This window comes from Mesoplodon bidens (assembly GCF_964165515.1).
Source record: "Mesoplodon bidens genome assembly, chromosome: 3".
In the NCBI taxonomy this organism is placed as follows: Eukaryota; Metazoa; Chordata; class Mammalia; order Artiodactyla; family Ziphiidae; genus Mesoplodon; species Mesoplodon bidens.
In genome coordinates, this window is record NC_138178.1 from 18,866,470 (window position 1) to 18,891,819 (window position 25,350).

Genomic DNA, 25,350 nt, shown 5'->3' on the forward strand with positions numbered 1-25,350 from the left:
CAAACTGTATTCAACAGCACAATAAAAGGGCCATACACCATGATCAAGTGGGATTTAACCCTAGGATTCAAGAACAGTTCAACATAAACAACTAACATATGCAATAAGTGTGATGCATATTAATAGAATGAAAGATAAAAATCATATGATCTCATTAGATGCAGAAAAAGCATTTGACAGAATTCAACATCCTCTCATGATAAAAACTCTCAACAAATTGGGTACAGACGGAAGGTAGCTCAACATGATGAAGGCCACAGATGACAACACCATACCCTAAGGTGAGAGTTTGAAAGTTTCTCCTCTAAGATCAGGAATAAGACAAGGGTGCCCATACTCACCACCTCTATTCTATTGTACCTAGTACTGGAAGTCCTAGTCAGAGCAATTAGGCCAGAAAAAGAAATAAAAGGGGGCTTCCCTGGTGGCGCAGTGGTTCAGAGTCCGCCTGCCGATGCACGGGATGCGGGTTCGTGCCCTGGTCCGGGAAGATCCCACATGCCGCAGAGCGGCTGGGCCCGTGAGCCATGGTCGCTGAGCCTGCGCGCGTCCAGAGCCTATGCTCCACAACGGGAGGGGCCACAACAGTGAGAGGCCCGTGTACCGCAGAAAAAAAAAAAAAAGAAAAGAAATAAAAGGCATTCAAATCAGAATCAGAAAGGATGCACAAAACAATCTGTTCACAAATGATATTATCTATATACAAAATGCTAAAGACTCCATCAAAAAAAAATTAGAATAAAAGAACTCAGTAAATTTGCAGGATACAAAATCAGCACACAGAAATCAGTTGCCTTCCTATACACTAACAATAATATATCTGAAAAAGAAATTTGTTTAAATCCCATTAATAGCATACAAAACATCAAAAACAATAAAATACAATTTTTTGTACTAGTTTGTATGGATGCTATACAATAACATCAAAAATAACAATAATATATAGGAATAAACTTAACCCAAGAGGTAAAAGATCTATACTGTGAAAACCATATGACTTTGAAAAAAGAAACTGAAGACACAAATAAATGAAAAGATTTATCATGTTCATGGATTGGAAAAATTAGTTATTGTTAAAATGTCCACACTACCCAAAGCCATCTATAGATTCAATGCAAGCCCTATCAGATTTTCAAAAGCACTTTTCACAGATAGAAAAAAAATTCCTAAATTTTTTATTGGAACTACAACATATTGGAAATAGCAAAAGCAATCCTGAGAAAGAAGAACAAAGGTGGAGGCATCACACTTCCTGATTTTAAACTATATTGCAAAATGATACTAATCCAAAAAATTATGTATATATAAAATATACATATAGTACCAGTGTAAAAACAGATACAAAGACCAATATAACAGAATTAAGAGCCCAGATATTAACCCTCACATATACAGTCAAATAATATTTGACAAGGGAGCCAAAAATACCCAATGGGGAAAGGATAATCTCTTCAATAGTGTTGAGAAAACTGAATATTCACATGCAAAAGAATGAAACTGGACACCTATCTTACACCACTCACAAATATCAACTCAAAAAAGGATTAAACATAAGACCTAACACCATAAAACTCCTAGAAGAACACAGAAAAAAGGCTCCCTAAAATTAGTCTTGACAATGACTTTCTAGATATGACACCAAAAGCACATGCAAAAAAAACTCAAAAATAAATAGGTGGTGGGCTTCCCTGGTGGCGCAGTGGTTGAGAGTCCGCCTGCCGATGCAGGGGACACGGGTTCGTGCCCCGGTCTGGGAAGATCCCACATGCCGCGGAGCGGCTGGGCCCGTGAGCCATGGCTGCTGAGCCTGCGCATCCGGAGCCTGTGCTCTGCAAGGGGAGAGGCCACAACAGTGAGAGGCCCGCCTACCACAAAAAAAAAAAAAAAAAAAAAAAAAAATAAATAGGTGGGACTATATCAAACTAAAAGGCTACAACACAGCAAAAGAAACCATCAACAAAATGAAAAGGCAGCCTACAGGATGGGAGAAAATATTTGCAATCCGTCTATCAGGTAAGGGGTTAATACTGAAAATATACAAAGAACTCACATAATTCAATAGCAAAAAAAAATTTTTTTTTAATTTAAAAATGGGCAGAGGACCTGAATAGACATTTTTCCAAAGAAGACATACGAATGGTCAACAGGTACATGAAAAGAGGCTCAACATCACTAATCAACAAGAAAATGCAAATCAAAACCACACCTCACACATGTCAGAATAGCTATCATCAAAAAGACAAGACATAACAAGCACTGGCAAGGATGTGGGGAAAAGGGAACCATTGTGTCCTGTTGGTGGGATATAAATTGGTATACCCACCATGGAAAACAGTATGGAGGCTTTCAAAAATTTTAAAACAGGACTACCATATGATCCAGAAATCCCATTTCTGGGTGTATATCCAAAGGAAATGAAATCAGGATCTCAAAAGGATAACTGCACTCCCATGTTCACTGCATTCTTCATAATGGCCAAGATATGGAAACAAGCTTAACAACCTTAAATGTTCATCTACAAATGAATGGATAAAGATATGGTGCGCACGCGCGCGCACACACACACGCGCGCGCGCACACACACACACACACACACACACACACACACACACACACACACACACACACACACACACACACACAATTTCTCAGCCACCAGAAAGAGCAAATCCTGTTATTTGCAACAGCATGGATGGACCTTGAGGGAATTATGCTAAGTGAAATAAGTCAGACAGAGAAAGACAAATACTGTATAATATCACTTATATGTGGAATCTTAAAAAGCTGAACTCAGATAAACAGAGAGTAGAATGGTAGTTGCCAACGGTGGTGGGGAATGGGAAAATGTTGGTGAAAGGGTACAAACTTCCAGTTATGAGATGACTAAGTTCTGGGGATCTAATATATAGCTTGGTGACAATAATTAACGATACTGTATTATATATTTGAAAGTTGCTTTCACCACAAAACAAAATGGTAATTATGTGAGGTGATGGACGTATTAACTAACCCTATTGTGGTAATTGCTTGGTAATGTGTATGTGTATCAAATCACCATGTTGTATACCTTAAACTTTTACACAACATTGCATGTCAACTGTATATCAATAAAGATTGAAATTTTTAATAAATATAGTTTATCTAGAGAGTCAAAGGACCAAGAATAGCCAACACAATGCTAAATACAACTTTGAGACCAAAGTTGTACTACCCAACTTCAAGACTTACTATAAAGCTACAGTAATCAAGACAAGTGTGGTTCTGGCAAAAGAACAGACAAATAGATCAATGGAACAGAAGAGAGAGGCCAGAAATAGGCCCATATAAATACAGTCAATTGATCTTCGACAAAGGAGCAAAGGCAACACAACGGAGCAAGGAAAATCTTTTCAACAAATGGTGCTGGAACAACTAGACATCCACATGCAAAAAAAAATGAATCTAAACAGAGATCTTACATACTTCACAACAGTTATCTTAAAACAGATTACAGACCTACCCAAAATGCAAAACTATAAAACTCCTAGTTTTATAGGAGAAAATCTAGAGACCTTGGGTTGGGCGATGACTTTTCATTTATTTATTTATTGGCCAAACCACGCGGCTTGTGAGAGTTTAGATCCCTGACAAGGGATCGAACCCGGGCCCTCGGCAGGAATTGAACCACGGAGCCCTAACCACAGGACTGCCAAGGAATTCCTGGGCGATGACTTTTTGGATACAACACCAAAGGCATAATCCATGAAAATACAGAACTGATAAACTGGACAAATTAAAGTTAAAATTTTCTGCACTGCAAAAGACACTGTCAAGAGCATGAAAAGACAAGACACAGACTGGGAGAAAATATGTGCAAAATATGCCTGATATGGGAGTTCCCTGGTGGCGCAGTGGTTAAGAATCCACCTGCCAATGCAAGGGACATGGGTTCGAGTCCTAGTCTGGGAAGATCCCACATGCCACGGAGCAACTAAGCCCGTGCGCCACAACTACTGAGCCTGTGCTCTACAGCCTGCAAGCCACAACTACTGAGCCCACGCGCCTAGAACCCATGCTCCGCCACAAGCGAAGCCACCGCAATGAGAAGCCCTTGCACCGCAACGAAGAGTAGCCCCCACTCACGACAACTTCAGAAAGCCTGCTCGCAGTAACGAAGACCCAACGCAGCCATAAAGAAAGAAAGAAAGAAATATATATATATATATATATATATATATATATATATATTTAAAACCTGGTAAAGAACTGTTATCCAAAACACACAAAGAACTCTTAATCGCAACAATAAGAAAACAAATAATCCAGTTAAAAAATGGACCAAAGACCTTACAGACATCTCATCAAAGAAGAGACACAGATAGCAAATAAGCATAGGAAAAGATACTCCACATCATGTCATCAGGGGAATGCAAATTAAAATGAATTATCACGGGCTTCCCTGGTGGCGCAGTGGTTGAGAGTCTGCCTGCCGATGCAGGGTACACGGGTTCGTGCCGCTGTCTGGGACGATCCCACATGCCGCGGAGCGGCTGGGCCCGTGAGCCATGGCCGCTGAGCCTGCGCGTCCAGAGCCTGTGCTCCACAACGGGAGAGGCCCGCGTACCGCAAAAAAAAAAAAAAAAAAGAATTATCACTACACACCTATTAGAATGGCCAAAATACAGAACAATGACAATACCAAATGCTGATAAAGATACAGAGCAACTAGAACTTTCATTCACTGATGATGGGAATGCAAAACTGTACAGTCAGTTTGGAGGTGAAAACTTACGTATACACAAAAACCTGTATATGAATGTTTATAGCAGTTTTTACTCATAATTGCCAAAACCTGGAATCAACCAAGATGAACAGATAAATAAACTGTGATACATCCACACAATGGAATACTATTCAGAGCCAAAAATAAATGAGCTATCAAACCATGAAAGGACACGGAGAAACCTTAGATGAATATTACTAAATGAAAGAAGCTAATCTGAAAAGGTTACATATTGTATGATTCCAACTATATGATCTTCTTTAAAAAGCAAAGCTTAGGAGACAGTAAAAAAAATCACTGGTTGCCAAGAGTCAGGAAGGAGGGAGGGATGAATAAGTGAAGTACAGAGGATTTTTAGGTCAGTGAAACTACTGTGTACTGTAGAATAATGGTGGACACATGTCATTCTACGTTTTTCAAAACCCAAAGAATGTACAACGTCAAGAGTGAACCCTAAACTATGTAAACAAACTATAGACTCTGGGTGATAATGATGTATCAGTGTAGGTCCATCAGCTGTAACAAATGTACCATCCTGGTGCGGGATGTTGATAATGTGGGAGACTGTACATGTGTAGGGGCAGACAGTACACGGGAAGTCTCTGTGCCTTCCATTCAATTTTGCTGTGCATCTAAACCTGCTCTCAAAAAGTCAACTGGAAAAAAAAAAAAGAAAGAGACAGAGAAAAAAATAAATCCATTCACCTCAGTATGTTAGCTCAAACACAGTTTTAGTGCATCAACAGTATAGTTCAGGCTGTAGAACAGGGCTCAACAACTATGACCCTCAGGCCAAATACTTACCCCCCATTTTTGCAAACAAAGTTTTATTAGAACACCTTCACACCTATTAATTCACATATCATCTATGGTTTTCTTACTACAATGGCAGAGTTGAGTAGTTGTGACAGACCACATGGCATGCAATGCCTAAAATAATTATTATCTGGCTCTTTGTGAAAACATCTGCCCACTCCTGCTCTAGAACAGTGATTTCCAACCTTAGGTGGACATCAAAACGCCTGGTGAGGGCTTCCCTGGTGGCGCAGTGGTTGAGAGTCCGCCTGCCGATGTGGGGTACACAGATTCGTGCCCCGGTCCGGGAAGATCCCACATGCCGCGGAGCGGCTGGGCCCGTGAGCCATGGCCGCTGAGCCTGCGCGTCCAGAGCCTGTGTTCCGCGGTGGGAGAGGCCACAGCGGTGAGAGGCTCGTGTACCGCAAAAAAAAAAAAAAAAAAAGTGTACAATAAAAAAGGAAAATATACAAGATAAAAATCAGGTTATCCAATAATATAAAAGATAAAGGCACGACGTTAATACACAGACCACAGAGACCACAGAGTACTACATAATAAATCAAAGCCATAAGTTTGGCTCTGATCTCCACAAATCCACAAAGATAAAGGAACAAGATCATTACATGACTTACAGTATCCATGAGGTCAAAACATCTTGGTGGGGCCTCCCTGGTGGCGCAGTGGTTGAGAGTCCGCCTGCCGATGCAGGGGATACGGGTTCGTGCCCCGGTCTGGGAGGATCCCATATGCCGCGGAGCGGCTGGGCCCGTGAGCCATGGCCGCTGGGCCTGCGCATCCGGAGCCTGTGCTCCGCAACGGGAGAGGCCACAAGAGTGAGAGGCCCGCATACCGCAAAAAGAAAAAAGAAAAAAAAAAAAAAAAAAAAAACATCTTGGTGGAAGTAAACTTTTTTTCGAAGACTTGTGCCTGACTATAAAAGGAATGTTTTATTACAGTTCTTCTCAGCGACATAAATATGTCATTTATTCCTCTCACCTTACACCACCTTACCTCTTCACTCAAAAATGAAACAAAAACCCTGAGAGTGGCAGGGTTTTCATATAGACAGTACCATGCTACCTGCCTGCCTTTCTTTTCTCTCTCTCTTTTTTTTTGGGGGGGGGGGCGGAGGGAGGCAGGGGGAGTAGGGGGAATAAGGATGAGTGTAAGAAATGCACAATTGAACTGGAGATAAGTGGCTCTATATTCCACAAGATATGATTAAACACTAATAATAAATCCAGTAATGCAAGCAGTCCCCAAGTTATTATACTTAGTTGATACAAAAGGGATTTATTCAGACCTATAATTCATTTCTCCTGCATTTACCCACTTACTGAACGGCTTCTGTTGATTATGCCAAATGTGACCAGATGAAAGAACACAATATATATCAGGGCACAGCAAAAAAAAGCACAGTGTCATCTTACCAGTGTTAAATTTAAAGTGTGGTTTCTCTGTCTTCAAATGTGGGAACCACTACACTGGTTTTCTACAGTTTAATGCCAGCAGTTTGGGTATATTTTTGACTGAGACCTCATCTCCTCCACTACCCTCCCTTGCATCTGACACTATCAAAAACGAATTACGTGTAGCTCTTTCAAACTTGCCGTGGTACACATGATTTTCCTACTACCTAGATCCCTTGCCTCCCAACCTCCCCTTCTGCTTAACTCATGACTCAGAAAAACTACCTCCATGAGAAATTTAAATTTCCCTGAAACCCCCAAACATTGCACTGTTCCTTAAAATTCTCTCTGAAAGTTCCTTTTTAAAAGGGACAGTTCTCAATCCACATATAAGCCACACATATTTTGAAGGTACTTATAAAAAGATTCTAAGTGTCTAAAAATCCAGCCATCTATAATACAGATTATGACAGAATATCAAAATTAATGTTAGAAGGAGGAACTTGCCCCTCAGCCCCATGACACCACAGCACACAGCCAGAGAGACCTTAGAGTGCCTTTCCTCTCTCCTCCCGCTGCCCACTTCTGCCCACACTGCCAGCTAACAGTCAAGGCTTATTCCTATTTTCCAACCCACTGCTCTGCCAATCAATTCAATTGTGGAGGAGTAAAAGCTGGAGTGCGCCGGAACCAACTGTGTACTAACGGCTGAAAAAGAGAAGGTCTACAGATTCACTTCTGTGACTGCAAACTGCCTTCTGTGGGCATATTGGCTTTATGCTGGAGGAGAATGGCTCCAGGTAAACTAAGTCATCTTTGAGTTCTCCCTTTCCCTATCCACCGTATCTCCTTCACCGAGCTTCCTGATTCTTCTTGCACCTATCCCTCCCTTTTCCATCTTAACTGCAGCTATCTCAATTCAAGAACAGATGTAACAGTCCTCTAACTTGTCTCTCTGCATCCAGTCTGCCCCTTCACAAATCCATCCTGCACCCATGCCAGACGACTCTTCCTCATCCTCTGTGCAAAAAGTGGAAGGATACAAAACAACTTGACGGTGGCTTGGGGGAGGGGATGAACAGGCATATGGGGAGAAGAAGGAAGGGAAATTCTAGGTTTTGCTTTTAATACAACTGAATTATTTAATCTTTTATGGGAATCTATTAATTACCTAGATGCTCTTTTAGGAAAAAAAATGCTGCTTGACATTTTTTCTTTCTGTAAGCAAAATTCTAACTGCCAAAACTAAAATTAAAAACCTTTCAAAAGTTACAATTATTTTCTTCTATACAGAACGTTTCCTCATTTAAATGTAAGTACTACAGATCGATTTTCTCTTCCCTAAATTTAAGGCTTTATAATCTTCTATCATTCAATGATTTTTACATAACTATACTGCATATAACATAGACATCACAACACCTAGAGTCTTTCATAGAGTAGGCAATTAATAACTATTCGTTGAGCATCAAACAACTATTTGTTGAATTACTTTTAACACATCTCTACAGCCTCAAACACTCCTCCTTCTAGAAAAGAAAAATAAGTAGTCACAGCCCATCACAATGATTCCAGGCACCAGAGAGTTTAGATAATCCACGACCACTCGCTACCATCACCTCAAGACCAGCCTCCCACCATCTCCTCTTGAGCTCCTTCCAATCCATACATACTCCAGCCTCCTTCCAATCTGTTCTCCACTCTAAACACAAGTAATCTTTAAAAAGTAAAAATGATGTCATCCCGTTGCTTAAAATTTTCAACGTCTTCTCATCTGCCTCAGAAAACAGACCAACATCCTTAACATAGCCTATAAAAAACTTATTTGATCTGGTCCCTACCTAAGTCCCCACAGATCACTTTCCCCTCTTTGCTCACTATACTCTAAAGCACACAGGTTTATTAACTTGTTCAAAATCATTCTGCTCATAGAGAACGGACGTATGGACACGGGGAGGAAGGGAAGGCTGGGACGAACTGAGAGAGTAGCACTGACATATATACACTACCATGTGTAAAATAAATAGCTAGTGGGAAGCTGCTGTATAGCACAGGGAGATCAGCTCAGTGCTCTGTGATGACCTAGAGGGGTGGGATGCGGAGGTTGGGAGGGAGGCTCAAGAGGGAGGAGATATATGTATACATATAGCTGATTCCCTTTGCTGTACAGTGGAAACTAACACAAGATTGTAAAGTAATTATAACCCAATAAAGATGCAAAAAAATAATAATAATAATTCTGCTTTCCCTCACCTTTGGGCCTGTACACATGATGTTCCTGTTCCCTCTGGTAAGGACATTGTTGTTCCTTCCCTCAAAATTTCTTGGTTAACTATATTAAATTTGGTTAATTATATTCACCCTTCAGATCTCAATGCCAACATTACTTCTTTGATATGCCAGGCTGGGTGGGAGCAGCTGACATACACTCTCATGTCGACATGTGCTTCCCTAGATAAAATTTATTACAGGATGTGATTTATTTGATTAGCGAGAGAAGCAGAGATTATATCTTAAGGGCAACAATTACACCTGATTTGCAAAATATACTTAGGCACATGATAGTCAAAAACTGCTGAATAACTGAATAAGTGACAAACTAATATATTCTGTCATACAGTGAAGTATGCTACATATAATTACACATATTTCACTTTATTGGGCATTCCTATGGTTCCAACTTGGGAACCCATAAAAATTTGCCAGTTTTCTTTAGGATCTTTATGGCATTCTCTGATTATTCTGAAAGAATGGGAGTATCACCAGTTTGTTTCCCCACTATTCATAGTAAAGTCTAAATATGATTGATTATTAATTTTAATGAAATGTGGAGATGAAAAAGAAAAAAAGATTTCACAACCTTTTTGATAGGGAAATGGTTTAAAAGAGAAATGGATTAATCCAAAGCTTTTTTCATTGAAAGCATAAAAATATATAACAGAAGAGGGAAAATGTCAGAGAAACAGCTGAAAGAAAAAACATATTCTCCATTTTTTTGTCTTTTTCTACTACTTTAGTTGGGTCATTTTTATTTTTACATTTTTTTTAATTTATTTTTTGTTTTGTTTTGTTTTGTTTTTGTGGTATGTGGGCCTCTCACTGTTGTGGCCTCTCCCGTTGCGGAGCACAGGCTCCGGACGCACAGGCTCAGCGGCCATGGCTCACAGGCCCAGCCGCTCCGCGGCATGTGGGATCTTCCCAGACTGGGGCACGAACCCGTGTCCCCTGCATCGGCAGGTGGCCTCTCAACCACTGCGTCACCAGGGAAGCCCCATTTTTATTTTTTTTAAGACATAAATACTTTAGTACAGAAAAGGAAGATATGTACCATAGGTAATATCAGCAACAGATTTCTTCAAATCTAATTTGGAACATACTCAAAGTAGAAATAAATGATTACGATAAACATTTTAAAATTAGTGTTTCATACTGCTTCATAAAAATCATATAATTTAAACAACTTCCTATTAATCAAATAAATTTATTCAAACAAATTACCAAACTTTTGGCATGGGTAAAATTTGGAGAAAACAGATATATAAAACTAAAACTATTTCAAAATTAGTGTTGAAAGGTGAAATATACAGAGCAATAATAGGACCCATAATATAAGAAACTACCCAAAATGATTAACATAGTATATGCTGTACTAAGAGAATTCCTACACAAGGAACTTTAAATTTTTTATGAGGTATTTACACAAGCTTTTAGTCAGAGATGTGCACTACAGATAGTACTATACAAAGATATTTAAAATTCAGAGTCCCACTATTACCATAAATGGAAGACATTAAGTCTACTAAGCCAATCATCTATACCAGAGTTTCTCCAAGTGGGGTCTGTGGACTAATGAGGATCTCTCACACCCTTTCTGGAGGTTCACAAGGTCAAAACTATTTTCATAATACAAATGCTATTTGCCTTCTCTTCTGGCAAGATGCCTTTTAACATTCTGTGTAACAAAATGAAAAGTATATATAAAGTAATTCTGCTGCATTCTAAGTACAATAGGAAAAAGCACTTGTGCAATTTATTTGCAAGCTGAATAAGCCATTTTTCCATGGAACTTCAAAAAACAACTGACAAACTATGGTTAATCAGATTGGATATGTGGCAGACATTTTCCTAAAAATGAACGAAGTGAGCCTATCATTTCAAGGAAAATAATTGGCAGTGTTTGTTGCCAACAGTAAAATTCGAGCTTTCAAGTAAAAAATAGAATTTTGGAAACCTTTCATCCACCAACGTGAGCTGGGAAGCTTTTCAATACTTAAAGACTCATAAGATCTGTAGTGATATTAATGAATGTGACTTTTTTTCATATCATATAATGAAGCCAGTCACTAAAGAGATTGCAGTAATATAAAAACAATGCCACTCTTCTCATTAAACTTTTTTTGTTTTGGAAACCTATGGATATTTTCCAAAAAATTATTATTTACATTATTTATGTTAAAACCCATTACATTTTATTTTAAATGAATTAATAAACGTTTTAAACTTCTCCATTTTAACTTTTGATACAGTAAATATTGATAGATACAACCACCTAAAGGAAAGTTCCCTGGGATCCTTGATATTTTTTGAGCGTATAAAGGAGTCCTGAGACCTTAAGTTTCAGTACTGTTGATCTATACTGTGAAGGAATAAAGACAAAGATGTTCTAATTTAACACAATCTCACTTGTATTTTCTCTCTTCAGCAAGACTGAAAAAGTGATTTTAATAAAAAGATTTTAAGAATGTTTAAGAGAGGGGCTTCCCTGGTGGCACAGTGATTGAGAGTCCACCTGCCGATGCAGGGGACACAGGTTCGTGCCCCGGTCCGGGAAGATCCCACATGCCGCGGAGCAGCTGGGCCCGTGAGCCATGGCCGCTGAGCCTGCGCGTCCGGAGCCTGTGCTCCGCAACGGGAGAGGCCACAGCAGTGAGAGGCCCGCGTACCACAAAAAAAAAAAAAAAAAAAAAAGAATGTTTAAGAGGAATCACAGTTCATAACAATCTGAATTAAACCACTTCCTGAACAACCTACTTATTCAGTATCTTGATACCTAAATTATGACAAAGTAAACACTTAAACATAACATTTGCTAACAACAAAATAGAAGGAATAAGTGTAAGTAAATTGGCGATTTTTTTTTAGAGGAAATTCAAAAACTAACTCAGAAACAAACTAATGAAAAACATCAGAATTATAGGGCTAAAAGTTAGAGACAAACTCTACTAAAAACCATCAGAATTGTAACTTTAGACATAAACTAGTTCAAACTCACCCTTTTTTTTTTTTTTTTTTTTGCGGTAGGCGGGCCTCTCACTGTTGTGGCCTCTCCCCTTGCAGAGCACAGGCTCCGGATGCGCAGGCCCAGCAGCCATGGCTCACGGGCCTAGCCGCTCTGCGGCATGTGGGATCTTCCCAGACCGGGGCACGAACCCGTGTCCCCTGCATCGGCAGGCGGACTCTCAACCACTGCGCCACCAGGGAAGCCCTCAAACTCACCCTTTTTTAGAAGATACAATAAAAGAGTTAAAGGCTGGTTAAAATACAACTAATTCGTGATAGAATGAGGACCAGAACTAAGCTTCCAGACTCCCGGAACAGTTCATGTAAACTTTTGAGAGCTTATGTGCCAGGCACTGGAGATATGGGAATAAACCAGACAAACGTGGTAAACCTGCTTTCTTGTAGATCAGCATCAAGTGTCAAACATATGTAATGAGCACCACAGAGGAAACATATAGCACTCTATGCGAGCATTTAATAGGGTATAAATTGACCTGGTGGGACAAGGAAGAGGTGTTTAAGAAAGAAACCTTATTGCTGTCATCCACCAACATCCTCATCACTCCCCTCCTTCGCTAAGGACTCACTAATTCATCACTATTCCTATCATATTCTTAGTGATGTCAACATTCACTCAGATAATCCACCCAAAACTCTTGTCTCTCAGTCATTTGACTTCCTGAACTAAAACAATTTTTTCTTCCATTTTTTCTTCATCACTGTCAAAACCTCCCATGGTCATCACTAGTAATTACACCATTTCCAAAAATACAGACTTTAAAAATCCCACATTCTAAACACCCAACTTCTATCTCTGCAGTTTACTCTAGTACCTAGATTCCAACTATCCTTACATTTCATGGGACTTCCCACGCACTAATCGTCCCAGTTTTTCACTGTCTGTGTCGCAACTAAGATGTGCTGCGAGTATAAAACACACATCAGATTCCAAAGATTTAGTACTTTAAAGAGAATGTAAAAAAAAAAAGAATATAAAATATCTCATTAACAAACTATTTTTTAATATAAATTTATTTATTTTTAATTTTGGCTGTGTTGGGTCTTCGTTGCTGTGCGTGGGCTTTCTCTAGTTGCGGCGAGCAAGGGCTACTCTTCAATGCGGTGCTCAGGCTTCTCATTGCAGTGGCTTCTCTTGTTGCAGAGCACGGGCTCTGGGTGTGCGGGCTTCAGTAGTTGTGGCATGCGGGCTCAGTAGTTGTGGCTCGCAGGCTCTAGAGCGCAAGCTTAGTAGTTGTGACACACGGGCTTAGTTGCTCCATGGCATGTGGGATCTTCCCAGACCGGGGCTCGAACCCGTGTCCCCTGCATTGGCAGGTGGATTCTTAACCACTGTGCCACCAGGGAAGTCCCTAACAAACTATTTATGTTGATTACTTATTGAAATAATTATATTTTGGATGCACTGGGTTAAATAAAATGTTATTAAAATTAATTTCAACCTATTTCTTCATACTTTTTAAATGTTATTAGAAAAATTTTAAATTAGATATGTGTCTCACGTTATATTTCCATGAGACAGTGCTAATGTATTCTGTGATGACTCCTAAACGTGGATCTCTAACTCTGACTCCTCCCTAAATTCCAGAAAGACCATCTGGCCTATCTATTTCATTGTCTAATATAATGCAGACTTAACACACATCCACAGCAGTACTCTTGGTATCCTCCTGTCCACGTGCTACCATCCACTGACACAGTTAGGAAAACAGTTTAAACTAGGAGTCATCCTTAACATGCCTCTTTCCCTCACATCCAATCCACCAGTAAGTCCTGTTCAGCTCTACCTCAAAAATATCCAACCTCTCCCCTCAATTCCTCACCCCACCACTTAAAGTACAGGCAGTTCTCATTTCCCGCTTAGACTAGTACAATCCCCTCCCTGCTGGTAATTCTGCTCTTGCCTTCCCTTCAATATGTTTTCCACTCAGTAGCCTGAATGATTCTTTCAAAAAGTAAACCAAGGGACTTCCCTGGTGGCGCAGTGGTTAAGAATCCGCCTGCCAATTCAGGGGACACGGGTTCGAACCCTGGTCCGGGAAGATCCCACATGCCGCGGAGCAACTAAGCCCGTGTGCCACAACTACCGAAGCCCACACGCTCTAGGGCCTGTGCTCCCCAACAAGAGAAGCCACCGCAATGAGAAGCACGCACACCACCATGAAGAGTAGCCCCCACAACTAGAGAGAAAGCCCCCGTGCAGCAATGAAGACCCAACACAGCCAAAAATAAAAATAAATTAATTAAATAAATTTTAAAGAAAAAGTAAATCAAGTACTCTAATGATAACCCCATCACACCTGGAATAAAATCCAACCACTTTTCAAAGCCTCCAAGGCCCTACATGATCTGGCCCCTGACAATCTCTCTGACCTCTCTCCTCCTAGTCTCCCTCTCAGTAATAACCCTCTAGACATTACCCTTACAAAGATTTTTCCAGTCTCAGAGCCTTTGCACTTGCCTTTTCCTTATATCTTCACATAGAAGATGCCCTATCTACCCTCTAGGTCTCAAATCAAATGTCACCTCCAGAGTATCACTTCCTACTTCCCAAGCTAAAGAAGTCCCCCTTCCCAATCCCAATTTTCTTTATCCTGTCACCCTATTCTATTTTCTAAATTTTCTACTTCCAATGTGAAAGTCTTTTTTTTTTGGGGGGGGAGGAGTTAATTATCTGTCCCCTCCTCTCTGTAATGAAAACTTCCTAAAGGTAGGAACTTGGCCTCACTCACTATTCTATCTGTGGTACCTAGGATAGTACCTGACACTTAGTAGGTACTCAAAGGATTTTGATCAAATGAAGAATGAATGAATGAATATAGTAATTTTTCATCTGAACTATAAGACCTGACAAATGAGTAATATTCAGACCAAGAGGAACAAGTTTTCTAGTCAGAGAACATTTGCAAAGGCAGAAAAAAAACAAAATTTCAAAAACGGAAAGGCCAATATGACTGGTAAAACGAGGGTAATGGGATGAATGCAGTAAGACTAGAAAGACAGGAGCTATACTATATATGGCCTAATAGGCCTCACTGTGAAACTGCATATTTATGAGGAATCACTGACTAACTTTTAAGCAGGGAAGTGACATGATCAGATTTCCATTTTGAAAGTGACACTCAAGTGGCACAGTGTGGATAATAGGGAGGTGATCAGAGGGGGATGTGTGGTGATGTAAAGAAGACAGAAGCTACAGCAGTTTTCTAAGCTTTACACTAGGAGATGGAATAGACAGATTTAAGAAGAAGATTCAACAGGACCTGGTACAGATGAATCAGTAGTGGTAGCTGGGGAAGGAGGTGCCAGGAAAGAATAATGGAGGAGCCAAGAACGATGCCCGGCTTTCGAGTGCATGAGTCGATGGAAAGTAAGGAGTAGGAGAGACTGGGGAAAGGTGATGAGTTCAGTTCCTACAAGTCTGAGGTACCTGTGACTCAAACAAGCAGATATATGGATTGAAACTGCAGTGGAAGAGAGATCATTCAGATGGGAATAACTAAAACAGCTAAGGTGGTAGGTGTAGAAAGGAGCTCATACAAAGTCACTGTAATATTTCAAGGTAAAAGAGAACAAAGGGCCAGACAGTAACAGGAAAAAGTAGAAAAGAATGCCATCACAGAAGCCAAAGAATTAGGTTTAAAAAAAAAAAAAAAAGAGGGTATGGTCAATTGTGTGAAGTGATGCTGAGAAAACAAGCAAGAAAAGAACTAAACACTGATCAAGAGGCTTGAGATGTTTCGATTCTGACTGCACAAAATCAGTAAAGAGAGAAGAAATAAAGATATGAGAAGTGTAAGGTTTCTAAAAAGGCAAGCAAGGATGGGACCCAGAGCAAAGATAAGGACTGACCTTAGCTAGGAGGAAGGACACCTCTCCTCCATTACAAGAAGGAAGCAGAATAGAACGAATGAGGACACCAGTAGGCTTGGAAATGTAGTGGTAAGAAAGTACATGTCGTATACAACGAGGTCTAGTTTCTCTATGAAATAAAAGATGAGAAAGGAAAGAGATTTTAAAAGGGAAGAGAAAATTTATAACAGTATATGGTGTAAAATGACGTGGAAGGACTTCCCTGGTGGCGCAGCGGTTAAGAATCTGCCTGCCAGGGCTTCCCTGGTGGTGCAGTGGTTGAGAACCTGCCTGCCAATGCAGGGGACATGGGTTCGAGCCCTGGTCTGGGAAGATCCCACATGCCGCAGAGCAACTGGGCCCATGAGCCACAGCTACTGAGCCTGCGCGTCTGGAGCCTGTGCTCGGCAACAAGAGAGGCCGCCATAGTGAGAGGCCTGTGCACCACGATGAAGAGTGGCCCCCGCTCGCCGCAACTAGAGAAAGCCCTCGCACAGAAATGAAGACCCAATACAGCCAAAAATAAATAAATAAATTTATTTTTTTAAAAAAAGGAATCTGCCTGCCAATGAGGGGGACATGGGTTCGAGCCCTGGTCTGGGAAGATCCCACATGCCGCAGAGCAACTAAGCCTGTGCACCACAACTACTGAGCCTGTGCTCTAGAGCCCTCAAGCCACAACTACTGAGCCCACGTGCCACAACTACTGAAGCCTGTGCACCTAGAGCCTGTGTTCCACAACAAGAGAAGCCACCACAACGAGAAGCCCCCGCACCCCAAAGAAGAGTAGCCACTGCTCTCCACAACTAGAGAAAAGCCAACGCACAGCAACGAAAACCCACTGCAGCCAAAAAATAAATTAATTAATTAACTTAAATTAAATGACTTGGAAAAAGATAGTGGGATTGCTGGGCTATACTGAGGGCTCACTTTTGAGTGGTAACCATGATTTTTAAATGGCACTAATCAATCCTTTCCACTACACTGCCTTCTTAAAGTGTTTGTTACTACAAGTCTTAGGTTGCCAATATTTGAACTAAGAAGTATCTTTCTCCATATGCTGCATTACATACCTTTCTGGTGTTTACGTAGAGGGCATTAATCCCCCATGGCCCAAATAAAAAGGGTTCTCACAAAGTATCACACTTGCCTTTCAAGAAAATAGAAAATAAAATTTACCAAACCCAATTTTATCACAGCATGTAGAAATTACTAACAGTAATTAAACATAAAGTCAGGAAACAAACTAAAGGTAAATTAAAGTTTTTCAGTAATACACTTTTTCATTAACGTGAGTATTTTTCTTTCCTTTAAGTTTCAAGGAGATAAATAATAAAATTTTGCTCCAATCAAAAGCAGTTGAGAATATCCAACTGCACATCTTATGTACTATGCTTCATTGAAGCTCTAAATAAGAATATAATTCACATCTGACTTAATAATTAGATAATCTCACAGAAGTGTTAGAATTTTTTAATTTTAAAATATACTATAACTGAAATACTTTCTGCCTTATTATCAGCAATATAAGTTTACCAGTTGTACAACATAAAGTTTAGATATATTCGTTAAAAGCTGTATATGTGGGCTTCCCTGGTGGCGCAGTGGTTGAGAGTCCGCCTGCCGATGCAGGGGACATGGGTTCGTGCCCCAGTCCAGGAAGATCCCACATGCTGCGGAGCGGCTGGGCCCGTGAGCCATGGCTGCTGAGCCTGCGCGTCCAGAGCCTGTGCTCCGCAACGGGAGAGGCCACAACAGTGAGAGGCCCACGTACCGCAAAAAAAAAAAAAAAAAAAGCTGTATATGTGAGTGATATTACAAGGGACTTGTCCTGTCTAAGCTATATATATTTCTAAAAAGTTTAAAATTCGTGCAATTACCATATTTGATATTACTTTGGTCATCAGGGGGAAAATTAACTTTACATATAAAGTGGAAAATTAGGCTCCAAGCCTTAATTCACACTGAAGTTCTGAGTGTATGTTCATGCCTGGAATTCCTTCTTAACACTGCAGTACAATGGTAGAAATTCAAAATTCTCTACATGCAAAATTAGGTAATTATGTATTTCACAACAAAACACCACTATGAAGGACTCCTAGGTGTATATATGGAAAAGAACTGAAAACAGGCACGCAAATACTGTACATGAATATTCATAGCAGTACTATTCACAACAGCCAAAAGGTAGAAACAACCCAAATGTCCATCAAAGGATCAATGAATAAACAAAATGTGGTATAATATACATACACTAGAATATTACTAAGCCATAAAGAGGAATATAGTACTAATACATGCTACCAAGTGAATGAACCTTGAAAACATTACGCTTTATATAAGTGAAAGAGACACAAAAGGCCATGTATTGTATAATTCCATTCATATGAAATATATAGAATAGGTAAATTCATAGAAACAAGGCAAACTGATGGATGCCAGGTGCCGGCGGGGTGGGATGGGGACAAACTACTTAACAGGTATGGGCTTTCCAGAGGAGTGATGAAAATGTTTTAGAATACATCGAGGCGGTGGTTGGAGAACACTGTGAATGCACTAAATACCACTGAACTGTATGCTTTAAAATGGTTGGTTTTATATTATATGACTTACAGCTCAATTTTTTAAATTCTATTATGAAGCAGATAATATTGCTATATTCTAATCAACCTATGGCAGGAATTACTAACAAAATTGTAAACTTAAAATACGTTAACTATTTTAAAGCTCTCTACTCCTTATTGTCATAAATAAATCAGAATAACATTCATTATCTTTTCCCCCACATATAGAAATTGTGCGATGGATTTAAATAAGCCTTTTATCTTTTAGAGATACGTACTAAAATATTTACGGATGAAATAATACATCAAAGATGGACTTTACAATAATGACAGACAGACAGGAGAGGATTACAGATGAAAGGAGACTGGCCATGAGTTGGTAATTGTTAAAGCTGGATGTTGAACACGTCGGGGTTCATTATGCCATTCTCTCCACATCTGGGTATATGAGTGTTTAATTACTGTGCTAAAAATTAGTAAAATAAGACTTTAAATGGTTTCCTTATACTTTAAGCTATACCTGAGATGGTACTACCAATATTCTTTAGTTGATATAAATCACAATTCCACAAACATTTGCTGAACTTGCTAAGCACAGATGCGTATCAAAATCAGAATCTATTTGATAACAAATAAACATTATCTTCCTTAGGATGTTTTGTTTTGCTTCCAGATTTTTTTCACAAATACTAGCTCACTACCAACTATTTCTCAGAAAATTTCATTTTGTAAATGAAGAAAATTAGTAAATTAGTTAGTTAAGTGTACCTATTCGGGTTGACACAGAGTGGTAATACTAAAAAACTTCAAGTCTCCTTTCTATGGAATTAATGTTTACAGTTAAAATCATCAGGTTAGCTATCTCCTTTAAAAACAAAATCCAGTAATAGCCATTTTCCAAAATCAAATAATTGCCATTTTCTCAATACCATACTTTTTTTAAAAATCCCGTATTTTTTAGGATGGTGTCTTATTAAATAAATATTAAGGTCTAAAAAGTTTGTAGCCCCAGGGTTTGACTATTATTCTTCAAAAGTCAAACCATAACTTCAGTGAAAATTACAATCAACACAAAAAGACATTAGAAAAAATATATAGCTCCCCCCAAATTCAAACGTTTAAATGCTCCACAATTAGCTTTCCACTGTCACTTTTACCTTACTTTTCTTACCAACACTATTTTCATGGAATTACATCTACACAATCTCCTCTAATGTCTGACTCAAACTCTTGTCCCAATATTAGCACTCTTCTTCTCTAGCTAACACATTCTTGCCTATTAACTCACAAATTTCTAATTCCTAGGACATAATTTAGCTGAAGATACAGTTATTCTAAATGGCCACAGAGGGACTTCCCTGGCTGTCCAGTGGTTAAGACTCCGAGCTTCCAGTGCAGGGGGGATCTCTGGTCAGGGAACTAAGATTCCCACATGCCTCGCAGCACGGCCAATAAATAAATACATGGTCATAGATCAGAATCAAAATTGCCCAAATACCTCTTTTCTACTGAGCTCAAGGAGTATTAGCATTGGGCTTCCCTGGTGGTGCAGTGGTTGAGAGTCCGCCTGCCGATGCAGGGAACGCGGGTTCGTGCCCCGGTCCGGGAGGATCCCACATGCCGCGGAGCGGCTGGACCCGTGAGCCGTGGCCGCTGAGCCTGCGCGTCCGGAGCCTGTGCTCCGCAACGGGAGAGGCCACAACAGTGAGAGGCCCGCGTACCGCAAAAAAAAAAAAAAAAAAAAAAGGAGTATTAGCATTCTTCAGCTATCAGAACCAACTGGAGAAAGCAGAAGCACATAAGAGTAATTAGAAAAGTGTTCTTATCCTCAGGGATTATTTCAATCATTTTCTTAAAAAAAAACCCTCTTCTAAAGATACAAACATACTAAAACTGAGGATCTAAACACACCAGAACTAGATCACAGTACCACACGTAAAGTTCTTATTATATTATAGTTACAAAAGGAAAAAAAGAGAGATGAATGGACTTTCATTAAGACCTAATATGCAAGGTCAGATTCTGCCTGCTTGACAGCAGCATTAATGTTTAATTAATGTTATGACATGATATAGGCCAATCTAACAATTAACTGAGGATTTTCCATAAAATTATCTAAAATCCCATTTTATTTTGTTTATTGAGATATGATTGACATATAACACCATATTAGTTTCAGGTGTACAATATAATAATTCACTATTTGTATATACAGCAAAATGGTCACCACAATAAGTCCAGTTAACATTCAACACCACACAAATTTAAAAAATTTTTCTCTTTTTCTTTCTTGTGGTGAGAACTTTTTAGATCTACTCTAGTAGCAATTATACAATACAGTATTATTAACTAGAGTTACCATGTTGTACATTACTAAAACCCTGTTTAATTCATTTAGATTTCCAACCTATACCTCTAATTTTGCTAGCCAGTGTTTTACTCAAACTTCCAAGTGCAAGTAAGATTGCTACCATTTCCAATCTGTCCTAATCTCCGCAAGCACTTTGACATCTTTACCTGAGCATAGTTTGTGTGGAAATCAGAACTACCCAAAATATTTCAAGACATTTTTTGTTTTGCTAACTTCTACTAATTCTTCTACAAATTTCCTTATCACAAGTGCAAAGCTGATTCAGAACAGAAAAAAAAAAAAGGCAAAGGTGCACAAGAGAAGAAGAGGATCCACTGAGCTCAGTGAAAAACTAGCCTATGATTCCTGTAATTCAATACTTCAAGTGCCAAAGCTACCATCTTTTGTGATCGGGCAAGTCCCCAAATTACAAACATACCTGTTCTTATATTACAACTTGGAACTCACAGAAAACAATAGTAAAATAGTTGTTAGGTTCCCAGACATGATCCACAAGAGTCTATTCCATGACATTTCTGAACTAGTCTGAGTTCTAGACTCATTTGCATCTGGAGACAGTATGATATGGAAAGAGCATAGCCTTTGGAGCCTGTCAAGAGTTAGGGAGAAATCCTGACTGCCAATCCCTAACTGTAGGATCAAACAAAAATTCATTTAACTTTTCCGAGTCCCAATTTCCTCATCTGGAAGAGAATACTGCCTATCACAGAGAGTTTTTGTAAGGATTAAAGGTAATACAATTCAACCAGCACAGACTGTGAAAGAGTAGGTACTCAATAAGTAGAAGCAAGTTACTCTTCCCTTTTCTATTACCCTCTTCATACATTCTTTTTATCCACTTAGGATACAGAATCAGAAAATCTGGGTTTGATCCTAGGCACCATCTCATACAAGATATGACACTTTAGGCTAGGTATTCAACGTCTCTGAACCTCACATTGCTCATTTGTTTAAAAAAGAAAGAAAGAAAGAAAAAAGATCATAATTATTGTAATAATTAAGTGACATTAGTTTATAAACTGGAATAAACTGTACAGCACCAAAAATGTCAGCTCTTACCTACTCTAAAGTGCTCCGCCTCAAAAAATTATCTGCCTTCCAAGATCACATGGGTATAACGAGCAAATGAATATAAACTGATGTCATGGGTGGAGGAAATCAAGCTAAATTAAGTAGCTCACTGATGACATCCCCTTCACCTTCCCAGACTTTAGGATATACTTGTTAACCCAAACAAGCCCCTGTTGGCGAAATTCCGGGGAAAAAATTAAATTAAAAAGTTAAGCGGGCTTCCCTGGTGGCGCAGTGGTTGAGAGTCCGCCTGCCGATGCAGGGGACGCGGGTTCGTGCCCCGGTCCGGGAGGATCCCACATGCCGCGGAGCGGCTGGGCCCGTGGGCCATGGCCGCTGAGCCTGCGCGTCCGGAGCCTGTGCTCCGCGACGGGAGAGGCCACAGCAGTGAGAGGCCCGCGTACCGCAAAAAAAAAAAAAAAAAAAAAGAAAAAGTTAAGCTATAAGGAAGACTTTTCTGTCCTTACCCAACCTATGCTGAGAAACCTTTCGTAAGCAGTTTCTACTCCTTTTCACTTAGACCTCCTTCTTATTCCTCAAAATAATCCCCATAACAAAGGCGGTATGGACCCTAAAGTAGAGCAAAGCGAACTGGCCAGATAAACAAGAGTGACTGTCCTTGACACAATCCACCAGAAAATTCAAACTAAAGGGGGGAAAAGGCAAAGATTTTTCTTTATGTCTATACAAATGTTTATATAAAGTACACTCTCTATTTTGAATATTATTTTCCTGTAAGAATTTCAAAAACCCTGTCCTTTTTAAGATAGTGGACTCTTCTGAGAAGTTTTGCTATTAATAAAACAATTTAATAATTAAAGTCAACAAGACCAAAAGAGCTAATAAAGTGCTCAAGGACTCAATTGCACTACAGCCAAAAGAACTTGCCAGCTAAACACCTTACCTGAACTGTACTTCCAAACTGTAGGAAAACAACAAAATGAAAAGTAAATTCTCAGGATAAAAATCACTCAGGCAATAATTTAACTCACCTTGGGTATAAAAAAATTCTCAAAACACAAGTGACCATATACCTTCCCCAAGAGAAGGTATGTTTACATAGGGTGTTAGCCCTTATCCAATCGGTCACAGAAGGGATACAATGAGATTTCAAAAGACGCCTAAATGGATATTTCTAGTACTATTTGTTCCCTCTTCACAGTACCACAGCACATCACGAAATCAGCTACCACCACATATGTCACCTTCCACCAACTGCTCATCATCTTCTGAGCCTGTCAGAGCGTGACCCTGTCTGAGCCTCCTGGGAAGGGAGCTAGTGGCCAGCTTCATGCAGCCCAAAGTTTAAAAGCTATTACAGTGCTGTGTATGAATTTCACTCTTTTTTCCCCCCAGTATTTCTAAATATCTCACTGGTGTCAAGTTTAGGACCACCAAAAAAACTTGGGGCCAGTGACAGTGGATCTTGGCATCATGGTACTAACATGCTTAAAAGACTACGTGAGAAACAACATGATTTATTTAATTAGGGATATAATGAAATTTTAAAGTGCTTCAAAATTACGATGGCAAGAGGGGAAAAGAAAAGGGTCAGGGGAAAAAAAAAACTTACAGCACACAACTACCTGAAAAAGAAATAGCCAACAGACAGGTTAAAACACGTTTGCATTGGCCAACACGTAGCAGTTACCACACTATATGTCAGATTTCCCAACATGCAAAACGAAAAGAAGCCACCCCTTTATGAAGTGCCTATCTGCTGACTTCTACAAAGAAATGACTTTTCTAGAAAGGGGGCAATATAACTTCCTGTGCTCTCCCTCTGACTTTCAAAATCTTTAAAACCTTCAGCAAACTGAGATTCACTTCAATTTTAAGGTTCTTCATGTGAAGTTGAATAAAACGTGTTTATTTTTAATATCGACAAACTACAGAAAACTTTTCTGCTTGAAAACTATATCCACATTTCTACTAGATTTTAGATTTTTTTAAAAGCTAAATATAAAGTTTGCAAAAACAAGTAATACAGTAGATGTGGCAGGGGTTCAACAAGTTTATCAGCGGAATTCCTAAAGTAAAAGCTTGAAAAAATTTATGAGATGAACTCCTAGTAGTGCTACTGAAGATACAATGTTACTAATATGGAAACTGAGAAACATTCAAAATATTCTGAAAACAGTATCTCCTTCTAAAAATAGAGGAAAAGCATCTGCCAACAGAAACCACTGGTTCTTAAAAATGATAATCACGTGGGATGCATTTCTATAAATACTTTAGTTCTGAACTGCAATAACCCCAGCCTCTGAAAGCACGTTTTGGTCATGCCTTACCACTAACAAGCGAATTTTTGGTGCCATTACATTGATATAAAGGACTCTGCTACTTTTATTTGCTTCTACTGCAAACTGTTAGTTTACGCAGTTAAAGATCTACAAACCAAACTACCACACAACATAATTCACTTTCAATCAATAAAATAAAAGCAAACAACCAACCATCTGCCATAGATAAGGTCCCAAGAATTTTCTAAAAAATTTAGAATGACATATTTGACGTTCTGGTTCTAGTTCGGGGATTCATTCTCTACATGTACTGTAAAGAGAGAAACCTCAGGAAAAAAGCAACCGGCGATTACACCATTCTATTTTAAGTTAAGTTACTTAAGAAGCCAGCAGTTCAAGAACTTTTGGGGAACAGAGAGTATTGAAGCCATTTTTCCAAGCAGTTAAGGATAATTTGTGCTTTACACTAACGACCGCCCTAACAACCTCTAGAATACATTACGGTGGGGGCGGAAGTGAAAATGATGAGACGAGGGGAGAAAACCCGACTTGAAAACGGATAGGCAGGCAGATTTACAAACCTTCAATTAACGGAATTCGGAGATTTAACTTCTCTTCTACGCCCTCCCTCGCTCCCCACCCGCTTCCTCCTCTCCTCGGGGGAGGTCTGTGTGATGTGACTCACGACAAATTTTAAAAATAAATAAATAAATAAAAGACACACCCTCTGGGCTGAACTGACATACTCTCGCCCCCACCCACCCTCCCCCGACGCACCCCCCGCTTCTCCTCTCGTTCCTGCCGCTCCTCCCCGAGCCTCGTCCCGGCCCTCTGCTCTCCGTTCGCTCGCCCGGTCCGAGACCCTCGGCCGGCGGAGAGGCGGCGGGGCGGCGGCGGGGGGCTCCGGGACGGAAGGCCGGCGGGTGGAGGGCGGCCGGGGGGCAGCGCGGCTCGGGGGGCCGAGCCCGCGGGGAGGCGGACG

At 39.8% G+C, this 25,350-nt stretch overlaps 1 protein-coding gene across 15 annotated transcripts in view; it reads right to left on the bottom strand.

Moving 5' to 3' along the window:
* The window catches only part of ABI1 (abl interactor 1), a 120,148-nt gene that overhangs the window by 73,966 nt on the left and 20,832 nt on the right, over window positions 1-25,350 (bottom strand). The window lies entirely within an intron of this gene.